Source organism: Papilio polytes, unplaced genomic scaffold (genome assembly GCF_000836215.1).
Source record: "Papilio polytes unplaced genomic scaffold, Ppol_1.0 DF823688.1, whole genome shotgun sequence".
Classification (NCBI taxonomy): domain Eukaryota; kingdom Metazoa; phylum Arthropoda; class Insecta; order Lepidoptera; family Papilionidae; genus Papilio; species Papilio polytes.
In genome coordinates, this window is record NW_013525516.1 from 887,821 (window position 1) to 905,540 (window position 17,720).

At 32.9% G+C, this 17,720-nt stretch overlaps 1 long non-coding RNA gene across 1 annotated transcript in view; it reads left to right on the plus strand.

Annotated features, from left to right (window-relative positions):
• Window positions 1-17,720, plus strand: part of LOC106104417 — a 130,662-nt gene that overhangs the window by 67,398 nt on the left and 45,544 nt on the right. Inside the window, exon 2 of the long non-coding RNA XR_001225668.1 lies at window positions 7,891-7,918. This is a non-coding gene — a long non-coding RNA (uncharacterized LOC106104417). The remainder of the gene's footprint in view (window positions 1-7,890; window positions 7,919-17,720) is intronic.

The window sequence follows — 17,720 nt, forward strand, 5'->3', positions numbered from 1 at the left end:
GACTCGCCGAAGTAATATTCAGGATCTATGTAAATTAGTCATATTTAAAAGAAACACGTAAAACGGATCAAGTAGAAAAATCTGAATTTAGCAGAATAACAAAATTAAAAAAAAAGGTTAAAGAAAGGAAGAATATTCCTTTATTTCACACAAAACCTCGCCTACAGTAGGTATGTCGGTAACTCGACGCTTAAATTGACATCTAAGGACACAATATCATATAACATCTATCGTATAATAAAATAAAACTGAGTTAACTAATTGTTTTTACTTTTTATTAGTAAAGTAATTTGTTTAACAGAAGGTATTCTTAAAAGAGTATGTTAAGTTTTCTATTGTTGTAGCTATTTTATTTCATTCTTCTGTATAAAAATTTAAAACTATATTTTTAAAACAAATGGCACGTAAATATAAGTGTAACTATTAACTAATTTGTTGCCGTCTAACGATCGTTTGTTTAATCTTAAGAGCAGGACCCTCGCGATACAGGCTGCGCCTAGTGCGAGGGTACTGGTCAATATAAAAAAAAAATCTACTGTATCCATAAACTGTATTTTACTACTCCGTGTATACATGATTGTTGGATTTAAATAAACATTTTCTCATTTTTTAATTTTTTTTTCATTCAACAAAAAGCTAACGAAATTAGATAAATATCAATTATTGTATCAACACTGACACCTTAGAAGATTAAGTGCATTGCGTGAAAGGTGACATGATCAAGAAGGGAGTGATGACTTTTTTTAGAAGAAAAGGGGTAAATGAGCGGCAGGAACATTGAGGTGGTCAACGACGCCCATCGCCCATGGACATCCGCAACACCAAAGGAACCACAGATGCTGGGTTTTGAGGAAATTGTAGGCATGCTTCTTAAAGGACCCTAAGTCGTACTGGTTTGGAAATATCGCCGAGGATAGATCGTACCACAACGCGGCTGTGTGAGGCAGAAAGTTCCGTAAAAACCGCACAGTTGTGGAATGCTAGCCAGCCATGGTGAAGATTGTACCTGGCGGTCTGTCGTGTCGTCCGATGACCAGACTATGCGGCGACTGAGATGACCTTACGCTAGTAGGATAAGGGGAGGAAGATGATGATTACTAAATTTAATAATTTATGAGATATTACAAATTAAAAATTGTATTAATTTGGAAGAAGGGTATAATTTAAGTTTTGACTGCATAAATCCTTGTGGCTGATACGCTGTACTCTAATTTAGTATATTTTATTAAATTCTCTAGAGCGTGACAGACGCTTTGTAGTGGGAATGCATCTCGACTCTATATTAATTTGAAGTAGCGTATAATTTTAACCACGTACTTACGCTTGGTAATAATTCCTGCTTTACGTTGAAAAATCGTTACTTCTAAGCAGACAAAAATGTACTTATGTACACATTGTACGATCCAAAAAATACTAGTTTTATAAGTTCTAAAGTTATTTTCAAAAGTACTAACTTACTTAAATAAGCAACCTATAAGTTGAAAATTGTGCTTTAAGTGAATAAAACTATTACAAATTAACCAATAACAATCAACTATTATTTTAGTTAAAAAATTTTAGTAGTATCGTTATATTGACACAAATGTTATGTAAACTTTTCAATTGTTTTTAAACAATAAACAAAAAGAAACAACAACGAAATTTAAAACCAATGAAAGACAGAGTAAAAACTTGTGAATCTTCGAACATGTACATTTTTGAATGTGTCCCACTTAATCTCTTCAATGTATCAATCAAGCGACGCTTTCGGACGGAAGCTCTGTGCAGATGCTTAATGATTTGTATCGCTGCCAAAATAATAAGTGCTCCACTGTACACCCTGATTGCAATTAGTAAAAACGGCAAAAGTATTACATTTCATCATACTAATGTTATAAATGCGAAATGAATGAATGCTTGTTAGGGTTTGTAGCCTAAACTGCTGAACAGATTTCAATGAATTTTGGTACAGATGTAGCATCATCTGAAAGAACACATAGGCTACCCAATTTTGTTTTTTTAATTCCATGCGGATGAGGTCGCAGGAGAAAGCTAGTGTATAATATTAAACTAAGTTATATGCTTAAAAAGCTATTGCACTAAAGTATTATAATTGCTGGTGATTTGATAATACAAAGCACTCTCGTTAGATTACTTCTAAAAGTAAAAAAAAATCAAGTGTCTATGCTCCTTATTTTGGGTTGTGTATTGACTTCTCATCTTTTAAATCAATGAGATAATAAAAGAATTATTGTAAAGTAGCAAAGCTTAAATACAAAAAAAAATTAAATCAGCGTTAGCTATGAACCGTGATCTTAACAAATTTTGTAAAATATGCTAGAGGCTTTTTTAAGTTGTTACTTTATTTTATAAAAACAAAATTAGATGAGTTTCTTATAAATAAAATATTTCACAAATTACTTTGTCAACTCACTTAGATGACTGGATTTCTGTATTCCGTAACTTAATTTACTCGAAGCCTTTTATTACTTCGTGTCTCTTTAAATTGCTTAATTTTGTATTATAAACAAACTTGAATCAAGGTAATTAACAAACTTTTATGTTACTTCATAAACGACAGAAACACCGAAATATTTTCAAGGAAAATATTCCTTGATGCTTATTAATTTTCCTTTCAACTTCAGGACATCCTGCTATTATTGCGATATTTCAATTTTAAAAAATAAATAAATAAATCATACTAATAATATAAATGCGAAAGTTTAGATGGATGGATAGATGTTTGTTAGAGTTTTTAACCTAAACGGCTGACCGGATTGTGATTAAATTTGGTATAGATGTCGAGGATAGTTGGGATGGACACATAGGCTACTCTTTTTTGTCTTTTTTTAATTCCACGCAGACGGAGTCGCGGGTGAAAACTAGTAAACAAGTATAATAGCAGTAATAGCAATAATAGCAGCCATAAATTTATCTAAGTTAAATAACGACTTTATAACTGATGCAACATAATTTAAAAAGTTGTTAATGTATTTTTACCGTTCCCATAATTAATACATAATTTTCCTACGTATACTACAATTATGGAATATAGAAAAATTGTTAAAAAAAGAAAATAGGCCAAGATGTACATAATTCAAAGTGCTTATCACTTCGCCTCGATCACGCGTAATGAAGACAAATTGAAGTTACTTACTCAGGTCAGCAAGATTGAGAAGAACGATTTCGCCGTTAAGGTTAGATTATTCATAATTTTCAGAATAACTTAAAGCTGTGTACTAAATATAATAAAAAGTGCTTCGACTTAAAATCTAAAGAAATCTAATCAGGGTGTATTGTTGATGTTAAAACTTATATTCTAGCTTTAGTCCTCGACTCCTGTCCTCGTGGAATTAAAAAAAAAGAAAAAACAGTAGTCTATGTGTTCTTGCAGCCTATCCTTCACCTCTCTGCTAAATCTCATTGAGATCCGTTCTGCCGTTTAGGCTACAAATCCTAACAAACATCTATCCATCCACCTAAACTAACGCATTTATATTATTAGTGAGGCAGTAATATTTGTATTGTGTACATTTTGATATGCATAAAAACGTATTAAACGTAATTGTGAAATTTTTGTAACCATGAAATAAAGAGGCTGTCCATTTATTACATTAATTTCCTTCAAAATTTATTCTTAAGCATCATCCAGCTACCGCCATCTTGAATAAAATAATTATTCTCATTCAAAGTTTTCTTACTGTACCTTTTGGAGTGCTTAACGGTTTGTTAACAATACCAAAAATAATCAATAATGTAAGCATGCACCCAGAAAAGTTTAAAGGAAAGTGAAAATAAGCGCCATCTCTTAGCCAGTGTCCCGAGTTTAAAAGCAGTTAAAGGTATTACCGAAAGATGTCGCTAACAGGCAAGAAGCATTTGTGGCTTCGTTCAGTTTCGAATTGCCTCGTTAGATGGCGCTTTTCCAGTATCACATTTTTACAAATTCTTTATCGTGACGATTTGTGATGCTTTGTCGACTCTTCGGTCTCAAATAGTTTAGCAAAGCCTTACATTTAGAAAACCTAGCTATTTAGTGTACTACAACTTACCTAAATATGTAAGATTTAAAATAGTGTAACTAAAAAGTTCTCGGAAATAGTGGAGCACTATAAGTGATAATTATTTTTGACTACAGAGACATTCAAAATAATTTATTGGTTATTAAAGGATTTTGTTGCAGTGTCCACTTACATTTCAACGTTATTTTGTACTCAAATCGGAATGAAAATGAATCAAAAGTCTAATTATAAACAAAAAATGCAACTCATTTTCACTTTTCTTTCCCATTTTCACATTTATATATTATACATCTTTCTGGATATTCTCATTTATTTGTAGAAAACAGGCATGGAATAGAAATAACATTGTTTATTTTCAAACAAAGAGTAATTACGAAGACTATTTGAGTTCGCTAAGCCCCGTGTACGGCGCGGCGTTATTCCCTGAACTATTCGTTCAACATTTTGCATGCAATTTGTAGACTAGGATCATGACGGAATAAAGCCATTTGACTTTTATGTCATCACAGTTTTGATTTAATGCTTTCAATGGATTTTATACACGGTGAAATGTAAGAAGGGAAAAGCTTTTCTGTTGTATAGACTAGCAAACATATCAAAACATAATAAAACAGATAATACGCAACTTCGAAAAATCTAACGGTTATCCATATTTTTTTTATTATTTGGATCTAATTTTACTTAAAGTAATTTCCTACCTCCTTAAAAAATTTCAGTATTTTTATGTCGAAACCCATGATTTATATTTTTTTCCAGTATGTAAACAAACATCACTATTAATCACAACAGATAGCGCTTACTTAAAAACAATAAAATACCAAAGCTCTTGTACTAAATATAACTGGCTCCTCCGTTATACACCACAGAATAAGTTTAACATAGCCGCACTGGTATTAAGCAATTACATGCAAACTTGCGAAAACTTTAAAGGAAAACAGAAAACGCCAAACAATGTTTTACCTCCTCGTATTTGCAATTCAACGAGTTTGAAATTACTTGGCGACATTATCATTTCTGGTGGCTATAAATTCCAATAATTTTTATATAAACATTCAATGTTTGAATTTTACGAAGAAAAATCTCTTGATACTTTGCCTTCAAATTATAATGTACAAGCTTACGCCAGCGATTCCGTTCGCGTGAAATTAAATAAAAATAAAAAAGAAGCCTATGAGTTCTTCCAGACTGTGCTCTTCATTTATACCAAATTTCATTGAGGAACTTTCAGCTGTTTGCGCTACAAACTCTAACAAACATCCATCGATCTAAACTTTCGCATTTATAACATTAGAATGAATATGATGTTAATGGTGTTCATTGAAAGTAGTAAATAAACAAATAAAATGACTACCTAAACAAAATAGCATCATTTGATGGATTCAAACTACAATAGAACACATAGTCCTTAGGGAAACATCAGCAGAAGGTCTAATTGCTGCGTCCCAGCCGGCCGGCATCGCAAACGGAATCAAGCTAGGAGTAATTCACGAGGTCGGCGACGAACGTATAGAGGACAAATCTTTGTGTTACTAACGACAACTCTATTTGCTTTTGCATACTACTGTAATCAAGTCACTATGGTTATGACAATAGTTATCACTACACTAGCTTTCGCCCGCGGCTCCGTCCGTGTAGAATTAAAAAAGAAACAAAAGTGAGTAGACTATAACATGTTCCTTCTATCTATCCTCTACGTCTATACCAAATTTTGAACGGTTTAGGGTACAAACTTTAACAAACATCCATCCATCGATTTAAACTTTCGCATTTATAACTTTAGTAAGATAATACTTTAACACAAGATAATGAAGACCAAATGTTTATTTGTAAAACATAAAAAAACAATTGAATTTATATGAAAGAATGGCGGCTATTGATATGCTCTCCGGTTGTTAACTGGCAACTAGTACTACCTAACTTTAACAATGAACGATAAAAAAATTAAAAACGCTTCAAAAGTTCCAACAGCAAAGCATTCATATGAGAATTTTTAAGCAGAACAATTTTATGTACATTCGAGTAGATTAATTGGTATTGCAAGTAATTGGGCACTTAATTTTTTCATTGATTCAAACTGAAATAATAGATTTTTATAGTTTAAGTGACGTTACAGACAAAAGCACTCGAATAATGTTCAACTCTACTATTTTTTCAACAATAAAAATAGATAAATGAATCAGAGCGAAAACAAACAATTTGTTAGGACAGAAAACGAGTGCAAAAATTTATATTTGTCGATGTTAGCATACGATAAACTAGAAAAAAAATAGATTTTAAAAGCTTTATGTACGATCACTTGATACGGGAAATTTAGAAGAGCTAAAAATGTGTGAATAATTTTAGAATCGTACACCATATGCCCCGAGTTTACTTTGAAGTCGTTCAATTATGCAAAGCCACCATTCGTTAGCAGATTTTGGGTAATTCAGCGAATTTCGTGGCGATTTTATGCTAATCAGCTTAGTGTCCGTTATTTATTATGCTACATGCTTACAAACACTCTGCCGCTATAATGTGCCGCTTCACTGATAACGTTATTTCACGCAATTAATTGCAGAACTCACTGCTGTTATGATTTAAAGCGGAATTAATTCCGCTGAAGTGATTTGTTTAAGGGTTATTTTGTGTTTAATGCAAATAGCGATAAACCCTTTATGCGTAACGGCATTACGTCGCATTCAGCTGTTTCACTTTCAATAACGATGCATTTGACCATTATATAAACCATTTCTTTGTGGGTGAAAGCAGATCCATATTCAATGTTGAATTTGTTCTATCCTATCTAAGTTGAGAAATAATTTCGGAGTTTTTTATTTTTATACTACAGGGGATTGTAATCACAGGTTATCGCAAATAATCGGCAACGCAAAGACCAGTACGTGACTGGGTCATGTAGGAAAAGGCAAGGGGAGTTTGGTGAATCGATATTTTCTATGTTTACAAATACTCTGACAAGGGTAAACGTTATTTTATATCGCATGTTTTACTGAAGATTTTTGTTACATTTATTTTAAAACTAATTTTTGCCCGCGACTTAATCCGCGAATATAATTCAAGAAATAGGTTTAGTACTTTTTGAGTTTATTTGTTATATAAAAAAATACAAATCTTTCTTCTTTATAATAGTACAATAGCATAGATTGTCTTTAAATAGAAGGACGAAAGATTTGTGTTGTGTGACGTTTTCTTTACGATGATTGGTTATTGGATTTACTAGTAGATTTCTTATTAGTGAATAACAATCAGTCATATTGTTTGTTGATCGTAGTGTAAGTTCAATTATGCGGTATCAGATTTCATTTCCATTACCCGCAGTACATGCTATGCGAGGCTATCCGTTCGTATTCCGGTGTGGGTCTATTACGGCGCAGCGCACGGCATTGGGCGTCACTGCGACGGCTCGTCGCCACAAAACTGAACAATTTTCTGATACCAATCTGACACGAAATGATTACGTATGATATACCATTTATATTACCATTTGTCAAACTTTACGTGTTGGCCATATTTATAAAAGTTTATCAAACGTTTTATTTGATTACTCTACGTTTGTAGGATCAATTAAGCTTCGAAAATTGTATGAAACTTTGATAATTCCAAACAAGTACGACTTAGGGTCCTTCAAGGAACGAGCCTACAATTTCCTCAAAAGCCGGCCACGCCTCTGTAGTTCCTCTGGTGTTGCATTGTCTACAGATGTCTGTTATAAAAAAAATATTTTCCTATCACCATGGATAAACTTTATAATATAACAATTCCTAAAGTCCTAACCTCCATGGGGAATCCTCAACCCTGCTGTATTTAAAAGATCAATAAAATCACGTGTGAAGTCACTAATTTATTAAAAAATACGATAGCATAATTTTTAAAGTTTTAATCTTTGTTTCAGATGTCAAGAGGAAAGTCAAAGGCTCAAGGTAGGTACGACGTGAGCTCTAATAAGTGGTATTACCAGGATGGTCCAACACAATACGTCGCTACTCTACAATTACGCTGTAAGCGTTTAGCATTATTAATTCAGCGAGTCGGTGTTTCTGCACCTAGCAGGTAGACAGTAATGACACACCGACAGAATATAGATGTAGTTATTTTTGTCCAGTACACCTCTATGCTCTAGGGTTGTATAATTGTAAGTTAATTAATTTAAATTATATGTACTGTATTCCAGTTGTTGTACAAAATAACTGTTGCAATCGAAGTTAACTAATAATTACTTTAAGTCCTTACCTTAAACTATGCGTGGGAATAATCAAATCAAACTGTGGGACCTCCTAATCTATTAGAGGTTTTATTAATGGTACATTAAATAAAATAAAGGAAAATAAGCCTTTATTGCTGTTCTTAAATTAAAGTAATGTTCCAAATTTAATATTTACATCGTCATCACCAGCTCACTATACGTCCCCACCGAGGGGCTCGGAGCCTACCCCATAGCTAGGGTGACTAGGCCATAGTCAACCACGCTGGCCAAAAATTTACACGCTATCTAATATTTAGGGAGAATTTATGTGAGAATCATAATCATACTTCATACTCATATTATAAATGCGAAAGTTTAGATGGATGGATGGATGGATGTTTGTTTGTTAGAGTTTGTAGTCTAAACGGCTGAATGGATTTCTATGAAATTTGGTATGGATATAGAGGATAGTTTGGAAGGACACATAGGCTACTCACTTTTGTTTTTTTTTAAATCCACGCGAACGGAGTCGCGGGCGAAAGCTAGTGATAAACTAAAAGAAACCAAAGCTTAAGTTAAATACATGGTTATTCACTTTTACATTTTTCATGGAACTGGATTCCTTTTACTATAAATCGTGTAGTTAAGATTATCACATACGGGTCTTTGTAAATTGTCGAACGGATAAAGGTATTTTCCTGATTGGCTAGACTTCGTCCCTTGAGGCGACCACTTTCCTCTTTCGATCGCTGCGACGGCCAAAGTTTCATATTTCGATTTCATGTTTCTCTTTTTCTTTTTAAAATTCCTCGTTAGACGTTTGTTGCCTTAGGGCACATTCATGGCCACGAATAAACAGTGTTACAATAATGGTTGAGAACGTTTTTTTGTTTTTAAAAGTAACAGAATTTACGGTTTATCGCGCTGTTAAGTATGATTTAAAAGTTCTTTACTCGTTAATTACCAGCTTTTTTATTTCGATTCTTTCATTTTAAAAATTACAATTAATTATTTCTTTCTCTAACAATTTTTATTTGTTCTACTAAATCTCTTTGATTGAAAAATGTTTATTTATTTAACATAGGAAGCCAACGAATCACATGAAACCAATTAAAGTTTGTTGAGAAAAAAACACAATATGATGGAAACACTCACAGGCTAACACAGTTAAGTTATTTTATTCTATGTTATTCTATCTAAATTACCTCAAGTTGTGATAAGAAATATAGGTAACTAGCTTTCACTCGCGACTTTGTCCGCGTGTAATTAAAAAAAAACAAAAGTGAGCATATGTGTTCTTACAGAATATACTATACGTCTATGCCAAATGTGATCGAAGTCCGTTAAGTCGTTAAAGCTACAAACTCTAACAAACATCTATCTATCCATCTTAATTTTTGCATTTATAATATTAAGTAAGATGGCAAAGGCAGTCTGTATGTATCAGCAAATTATCACATTAAGTTTTTAATATGTGTACACTACGCTTTGAGCGACATTCGAAATTCCCTTTAATTAAAGAGAATATTATAACGTACTAATACTAATTTTCTATCACTTGTTCCCGAAGGCCTTTGTGATCGTCTCAGTTATTAAGGTTCAAAGGAAAGTGAGCAGACCTTCGCCCGAGACTACGTGCGAATCAATGGCGTGGAAAGGCTTTATCGATTTTAAACTACCCTCATATTGCAGTTTGTTAAACCTACATTGTCATTGGCTTTAAGAGAATGTTTCATATCGTATAACATTCCAAATATGGTTTGAATAGCTTTGAATAAAATATACTGAAATTGTAATTAGATCATTTGGAATCGCGTCTAAATATTTGATTACATGAAACCGCTTAATTAAACAAACACGGTCATTAGATTTATTAATATAGTTATGTTATTAAATTGCTAATGTGGTATAACGGCCTTGTTTTAGTGGGAAATTTAACTGCGTACTGATGCAAAGTAAATTTCATAGTCAAATATTGAACACATCACCAAATGCCAAAATGGTAACAACAAAGCGACTTACAGCGGGCGCAAATCTTTGACTGAACTATCGCACAACTGTTGTGCGATTGTCAATTGTTTCGCAGCTTATTCAACTGTTTAGTTGCACAACTAAAAATCGAGCAGTGTGCACACCTTCATATAAGGTCACAGGAATCAAAGCGAGACTAAGCATAGATAGTTAGAAATGGGCTACCGAGCTATATAAGTTATAACATAAAAAAACATGAGATTGATAAATTAAAAGAACTCTACTGTGTAAATAAAATTCTCCAATGTTGTTGTTTTTAATTCATAATATTTTAACATCGAAAATTGCTCTCGAATTTTGTAGAGATAAAATTTTAATGAAACTATTTTAATAAGCGTATCGAAAATGAAAATCTGATGAATGACACTAATTACGAACGTCGGAATTCGATTTATAATGTATTTTAAATACATTTACGCCAGAGGACGTAAGTGAAACAGATTGTTGAAACGATGATTAATGTTTATTTATGGATTAAAACATTCGTTCAATCTTAAAGTGGATTTTCACTACCGCAACAAGTGTACAAAATATATTCTTGATGCTCTACACTTGTGATTATTAGTTAGAGAGCGAAATTAAAATAAAAACTTAAGAAGTAGCCTATATCCTCTCTTAGATTTTGTTCTATATTTGAGCTAAATTTCGTCGCTATCAAACAAAAGTCAATAGCTCCATCTCTACATTTAAACATTCTCGTTTATAACTCCACCTAAGCGCTATGTTAGTGGCGACTAGATGGCTCAATAACTAGCTTAACTACTACACTATCTCTAGTCAACCAATATTTTCCAAAACATTAATTTCTTCCCATTAAAATCTATCAGAAGTTTAATCGATAAAACACAAGTCAACGCGACCGTCGCAACTGAATTAACATTTAATTACACCCCCCAACTGACGTGATTGCATTTCCTGGTACTGACATCGGAGTTTATTATTTTGCCAATTCCAAGCGATATTAAATTCTTGCAAGTGAAACTGGGGCGTGCCTTGTTTAAACTATTAACGTTGTGTATAATGAATCAAATTTGAAAACACGAGTGGAACACTTGACACAGAAATTCATAAATAATCGACTTAAAAAAATGGAATTGCATTTATAAAATTTTTTGGCATTAAAATTCTAAGAAACATTTCAATACCATAATTTTAATTTAGAGAGTTAAACTTGAATAAAAGCAAGTGCAAATTTAGTAATAAAGGATAGGAAATAGGAAGCATTTAGCCATTTACACTTTCCCTCCACTCGGTGCGCTATTATGACCATTACCAGTTCTTTTTCAGATTTAAGTTTCGCCTTTAGAGCCTCTAAAGGCAATTAAAAGAAAGAGGATTAAAGTGAGAGCAGCAATTTAGTTGATTGTAGAAAAGATAATTGCTGAATTGCGACTCTATTGAAGCGTGAACAAATGATATAGTTTTCTACGGAATTGTCTGCTGTAATACAATTATCAAGCTAAGAAGTATCATCGTTATTTCTAGTTATTTTATAAGTTTAGAATTTATAGGTGGAATTTAATAAGCGGATAAAATTGTCCAATATCAATACCACATACTAATTTTAAAAACATCATAAGTAAACATAACAAGTATTCAATGATAATGTTTACTAATGTTATTAAAAAGAAAAAAACTATATTTTTAAAGTTTATTACGTATCGAAACAATTCAAAAACTACTACGCCGATTTCAGGAATTCTTTAACTATTATAAAGCTATGTTTTCACTGAGTAACATAGGCTATACATTTTTTAATTTCGCGCGAACGATGTCACGAGCTAGTTCTATATAAATTCAAACTACGTAAGCACTCAATAAATCGCAATAACTTTCAGAATATGCAAATGAACTGTGTTGGACACTACCAACTCACAAACTTATCAATTTCTCAAAATCAAATCTTCAATAACAGCGGAATGTGAACTTCGACAGATGTCAAAGTTTGGTAAAGTCGTGCCTCCCTACGTCAGGTTCACTGCAGCGAAATTATAAGGAAATTTGTTGAAGAATTCTTCACACGACGCGACCTCAGGTGCACCGAGAGCACTCACGGGAACTTAGCCGATCAGTGCATTCAAAGTGCATCTATAGACCAAGAAGTCTCGAATTTTAAACACATATTTGGTACTTTTTTTTGTAATTTTTAAGCCCTATATGTAGTTTAAAGTATGTTAACACGGAAACAATGTTTAAATGTATATTTATTGCTGCCATCTAAACACAATTTGCAATAAAGAACTTAACAATATATTACTTAACAAGATGGCTATTTTATAAAACAAAAACCTTGAAAACGTAATAGTTACGAAATTGAATTATCAAATTAGTCGGAAAGTACCAGTATAAAATTGAAATATTCTCATGTGTGTTGTACACATTTAGATTATTAAAATAATTACAGACACGATTGTAAAGAGAAATTACAGTATTTAGACCCAGTCATTATTACTTTGTACAGTTTCTACGTAATTGAAAGACATGGAAAATAAACAAACAAACCCGTCACAGTCGAATTGTGTTAAAATAAAGTACTGACAAGTCACAATTAAGCTTATTAGGATTTAATTGGTAACATTGATATTTTTGACAAATAAATGTATTCTTTTACAGACTTAATTAAAGGTTATTAATTACTTCGACTGGGTTTTTAATTTTTCTAATTACCGATTCTTTTATTGACTTGTAGTTAATTATTGTATTCAATGTTCTCGTATTTTATCACAAAATAATAAATGAAGAAAGTAATCATTAAATAATAAATACATTTTTTGTAGTCTAATGGTCAGTTTTCCAGCTAGTTTTAACCGTAATGCATTTCCGAACTACGTAATTTAGGTTTTACTCCGATTAACCTAACCTAACCTAACACTAATTCATCAGAATGTAATCTTAGTTAATATTGTAAATGCGAAAGTCTAGATGGATGGATGGATGTTTGTTAGAGTTTGTAGCCTAAATGGGTGAACGGAACTCGATGAAATTTTGCATAGATGTAGAGCATAGTCTGGAAGAACACATAGGTACTTACTTTTTTTTTCAATGCGGACGGAGTTTCGAGCGTAAGCTAGTTATAAAATAAATTTAGCAACACAAGATTAGTGAAATGATGTTACAGTTAAAAGTTGTAACATCAATTTTAAACCATTTCTCCCATTTAGAGATGAAGAGCAAAAATGATTTATCTTGTAATAAATAAATTGATATCTCCAGTTCACGGGAACCTCTGGAAATGGTTACTTTAGGATGAGATTTGATGAGAGGGCCGCGTTAATTAATACCGTCCATTAGCATCGCTTGCTTCGTCTCAGAGCTCGCTGTAAATGCAATTAGTTTGCGCCGAGACACCGCGCCGCACCGCGCAACGCCCGCCTTCAACCTAAATATAATTCGCGCCTTAATAAGATTATATCCCTGAGTGTTCCTATGAAAATATTACTCTATTCATTCCTATTTTATCTACATATTACAATCCTAAAATTCGTATTTTCTACATAGTACTCTAGGTAATCTGAACAAACAATCGTATTCGACAAGCTTTGTCAAATCATTGTTTTTAAAAGTAATGGAATTAAAGATTCTTAAATGTTAACATTGAATTCTTTTTTACGTAATGAGTTAGTGAAGATGATCCTTCAATTATTTACTTAATTTCTCAATTGCACAAAATTAACCTTTTTTATGTGTTTATTTTTTTATCACAAGCTTCATTAGAGCTTTTATGTCATTTAGTTGTAACTTTTTAGAGTAAATACATATTTTACAAAAGTGTTAAATCTATGGCTACATTGGAAAGAACCACATTAAATTGTAAATGTTCGTTTATTTTGTCTCAATTTACTATACTAACTGTCAACTAACAATGTGGAGTCAATGTACCATGTGATTTCGAAAGTGGAAATTGCATTTGTATCTCGGGCCGGTGTTTCCAACAGTCGGGTCGCTCTGGTTTTCGGCTCCGACGCAAATGATTAGAGCAACTCTAACCCTCGCCTGGTTCTTTTGCCGACACCGGGCGCCGCTTCGTAAACTCTCAATAGATTCATTAAGACTGTAACGAGATCTTCCAGAGAGAATTAGGAATGCTTTGTTTCGTTAAATGCGATTTATTTTGTTTTGTAAAATTTCATGATAAATTTTTGCTAATATTCCCACTTGATGATGTTGAAATACGAGTCAATTTTAAATGTTTCACATTACTGCTTTATAGCTATTTATTCGCAAAGTCTTTATTGCTTAAAAGTATTGTAAATATTACGAGACACGTTTAAATCAACATTAAGCGCAAATCGATTGGAAGTGTCGAACGAACGGCGTTCAAATCACGGATTCAAGAAAAGGTATTTTTCAAAGCTGACTGCAGGCACGCGATAAGGGCTCTGCCGAAAATGTGACCGAATTTCAATCAAATTTATGACTTATAATAATGATTATAGGTGCTTTATCAGTGCGTCGCATAAAATTTACAATTTCAATGAAAAGGTGAGCTCTACCGTTATTAATTCTTCGGCAATCGTAAGGCGGCGATAACGATTGCCTGAATTAATCCGTCGCTAAAAATGTTAATGTATAAAGGGGGATTTCACAATTTTGTGGCACCATTACGCACTTGAGATAAAAAAAGAGTCGAGTTCTTTAAAAAAATGTCTAAGTCATGTAGTGAAACATGAATAAGAAAAATTCTGAGTAAAGTAATGATCTCTTCCTATTCCTGTTATTTACTTCATCAATCTACTCTTGTCCCTACTGAGGTTCCCCGCACAGTTCTTTCATACATTTCTATCAGCCGTCATATCTGAACCCACTGCCTTCTAAGCATATCTTCATTCACACAATCCATCCATAAGATTATTCTTCCACTACCATTTTAGCTATCCACATCCAATCTTAATACTTTCTTGCTTATGTCCTCATCCTCTCTCTTATTCTTGTTGTTTACAATCAATTCGTAATTTATTTCTGTTCTACTACTTCAATGTGTCTGAAGCTTCTTTTTTCAATATAAAAGATGTTTTGAATAATAACAAATAACAATATTTAATCTAAAAAAAAGTAATCTTCAAATACTTTAAAGAAAACTTCATTTCATAAATGGATCGACTTCGTATTCGTTGAAAATATAGAAATCATTTTCAAATATAATTTCTTATTATAACACTTTGGTAAAGTCGTCGAGTAAAATCTTTGTTCTATGCCACCCCCAGCGCGGCTGGACCGCTCGCAGCGATTGAAATTTAAAATATTGTACCCTTTGCCATTATGCGAGCTTATTCACCCTTGAAATATCCCTGGGGGGCATCAGGTACAACGATTGGGGAAAATATTTTACACTTGTTACTAAGGATGTCGTTTTAAGGTCGGCTACTAACATGGATTAATTCCATTTAATATCCAACCTTCTCAGGAAGATATTAAAGTTTAAATTTCACTACCGACAATGTTATACCAGTGAAATATTTATGAAACGCACTTAATTAGTGTGTCGAGAATGAAAAATTGTTATTGAAACGTAGTTGATTGAGCTGGCGTATCGTAACTATGTCATTTTGGATGCGACGCTAATGAAAACCCTATTAATCACCCGGCAAGCCTTGTCAACGCTTTTAATGAAATGGTATGCGGTGCTTGATTGTGCATATATAATACAAGCTGTGGCCCTCGACTCCGCCGGTGAGAAATTATAAAAAAAAACTTAATTAGTACTCTATGTGTTCTTCCAGACAATATTCTACTACATCTATGCTTAATTTCAGTGAGAAATTAAAAGGTAAATAAATTTTAGCTCTTCTGGAGATAGGTATATGTCTAAACTTTCTCATTTATAATAGTAGTAAGATAAGATTAGGTACTTAAGTATGTGCTTAAGTTGTTTTCATTTCTTATGCAGAAAACACATATAGGTGTAATTAAGAATTCTTTGTTATCACAGAACACAAATATATGTTTTATAGTAAATTTAGGCAAGACATTATAAATAAATAATACTTAAGTCGTATCTATGCAAATATAAACCGTCGAAATACATTACATAATTGTAGCCAGATTCAAATAAATCCACAGACAGCGGCGAGGGCAGCACATTCGAAACTTTACAAAGCATAAATTTGTTACAAAAATAATTAAGCAAATAACTTGAGTCATTAGTTAGCGACGAATCCGCAACAAGGGCGCACCTAGAGTTCAGACAGCGCTGCCGCATTACTGCCTGTTACGTCCGGCCCACTGAGCGGAAGGCCAGCGTTTACTTGATAAAATAAATTTGAACAAAACAAACGCATTCGTTGCGGCAATATGAATCCACCTCTGAAGTTGTGCCAAGCGGCATGGAAGTGGAAAAACGGTAGGCTGCCACGAACTAATATGTGAATGCCGCGCATATTTGTCGATATGAGCAATTGTCGCTAATACGCATGGCTGATTGTGTTATTCGATAAAAAATAGAGTTTTGGAACTTTTAGTAGAGAAAATGTTCCTAAAATAAAATATGAACATTTTACAACATTGTAGAAATAGAATTTGTAGTAACTTAACTTTGGAGGAAGGAAATTGTCTCTCAAGTCGATTTAATCCTTCACATAACTTGCATGCTATTTACTTTGTTTTTGAATTAAGTTCCACTTTTATTTTTATCAATTTATTTTCCAGATAAATAATATCCATTTCGATGACATTAGAAATATTTCGGCAGGCGCTTACATAAAACCTGTGTTTCAATTTGAATTTCAGATTGTGAAAGTATAATGAGAATTCCACTTTAGATACTTGGGACATCTTTACAAATTCTATTCAACGATTAATGGAAATCTAACACCACTTATACGATTCCTTTGATGGTGTCCAGCATACATCCATTGGACAATCAGAGAATTAAAATTACAAACTAAGTTTAAGCCGAATTGAAGTGTCAAGCGTAACGAGAGACTGGGTAACTCTGCAGTGGGGTGGCCATTCGTTAGTCTAACTCTTTTGGTAAAACGAGCCCGGGATAAGCCGGCTGCAATGTTAACATTCTTTTCAATAATCACGAGGGGAGATGTGAGTGCCCTATGTCTTGTTTATTGGATTTTTTGTTGCAATCTACATATGAATAGAAACTAAAATCTGTCAGACGTTGGCTTGCATCGAGTCGATGTTTGCGATTTGTTGTAGAATTTTGTAATAATATTTACTTATTTAACAATAGATATTAATAATTAAATTTTATGAATACATAATTCACAAGTTTTCTTAATTGACACACATGTTTAGTTTTTTTTACGTTTATTATTTAACAACTCAAAGATGAAGTAAGAAAGTCAGCGCATTGCTGAAAATCCTATAGTTAAAAAACGTTTTCTTACTTCGATTCTCTTTTCGAGTTTTACGTTACTTTAACTTCTTCAGGTATCGCTCAAGTTGGCACTTATTTTAATTAGTAATATTCAGACTACTTAGCATGTCACTGTTGCATAGTTTCAAGTAATTAAACGTTTGTGCTGTCTACACCCACTAGAGGCACCCACTCTGTG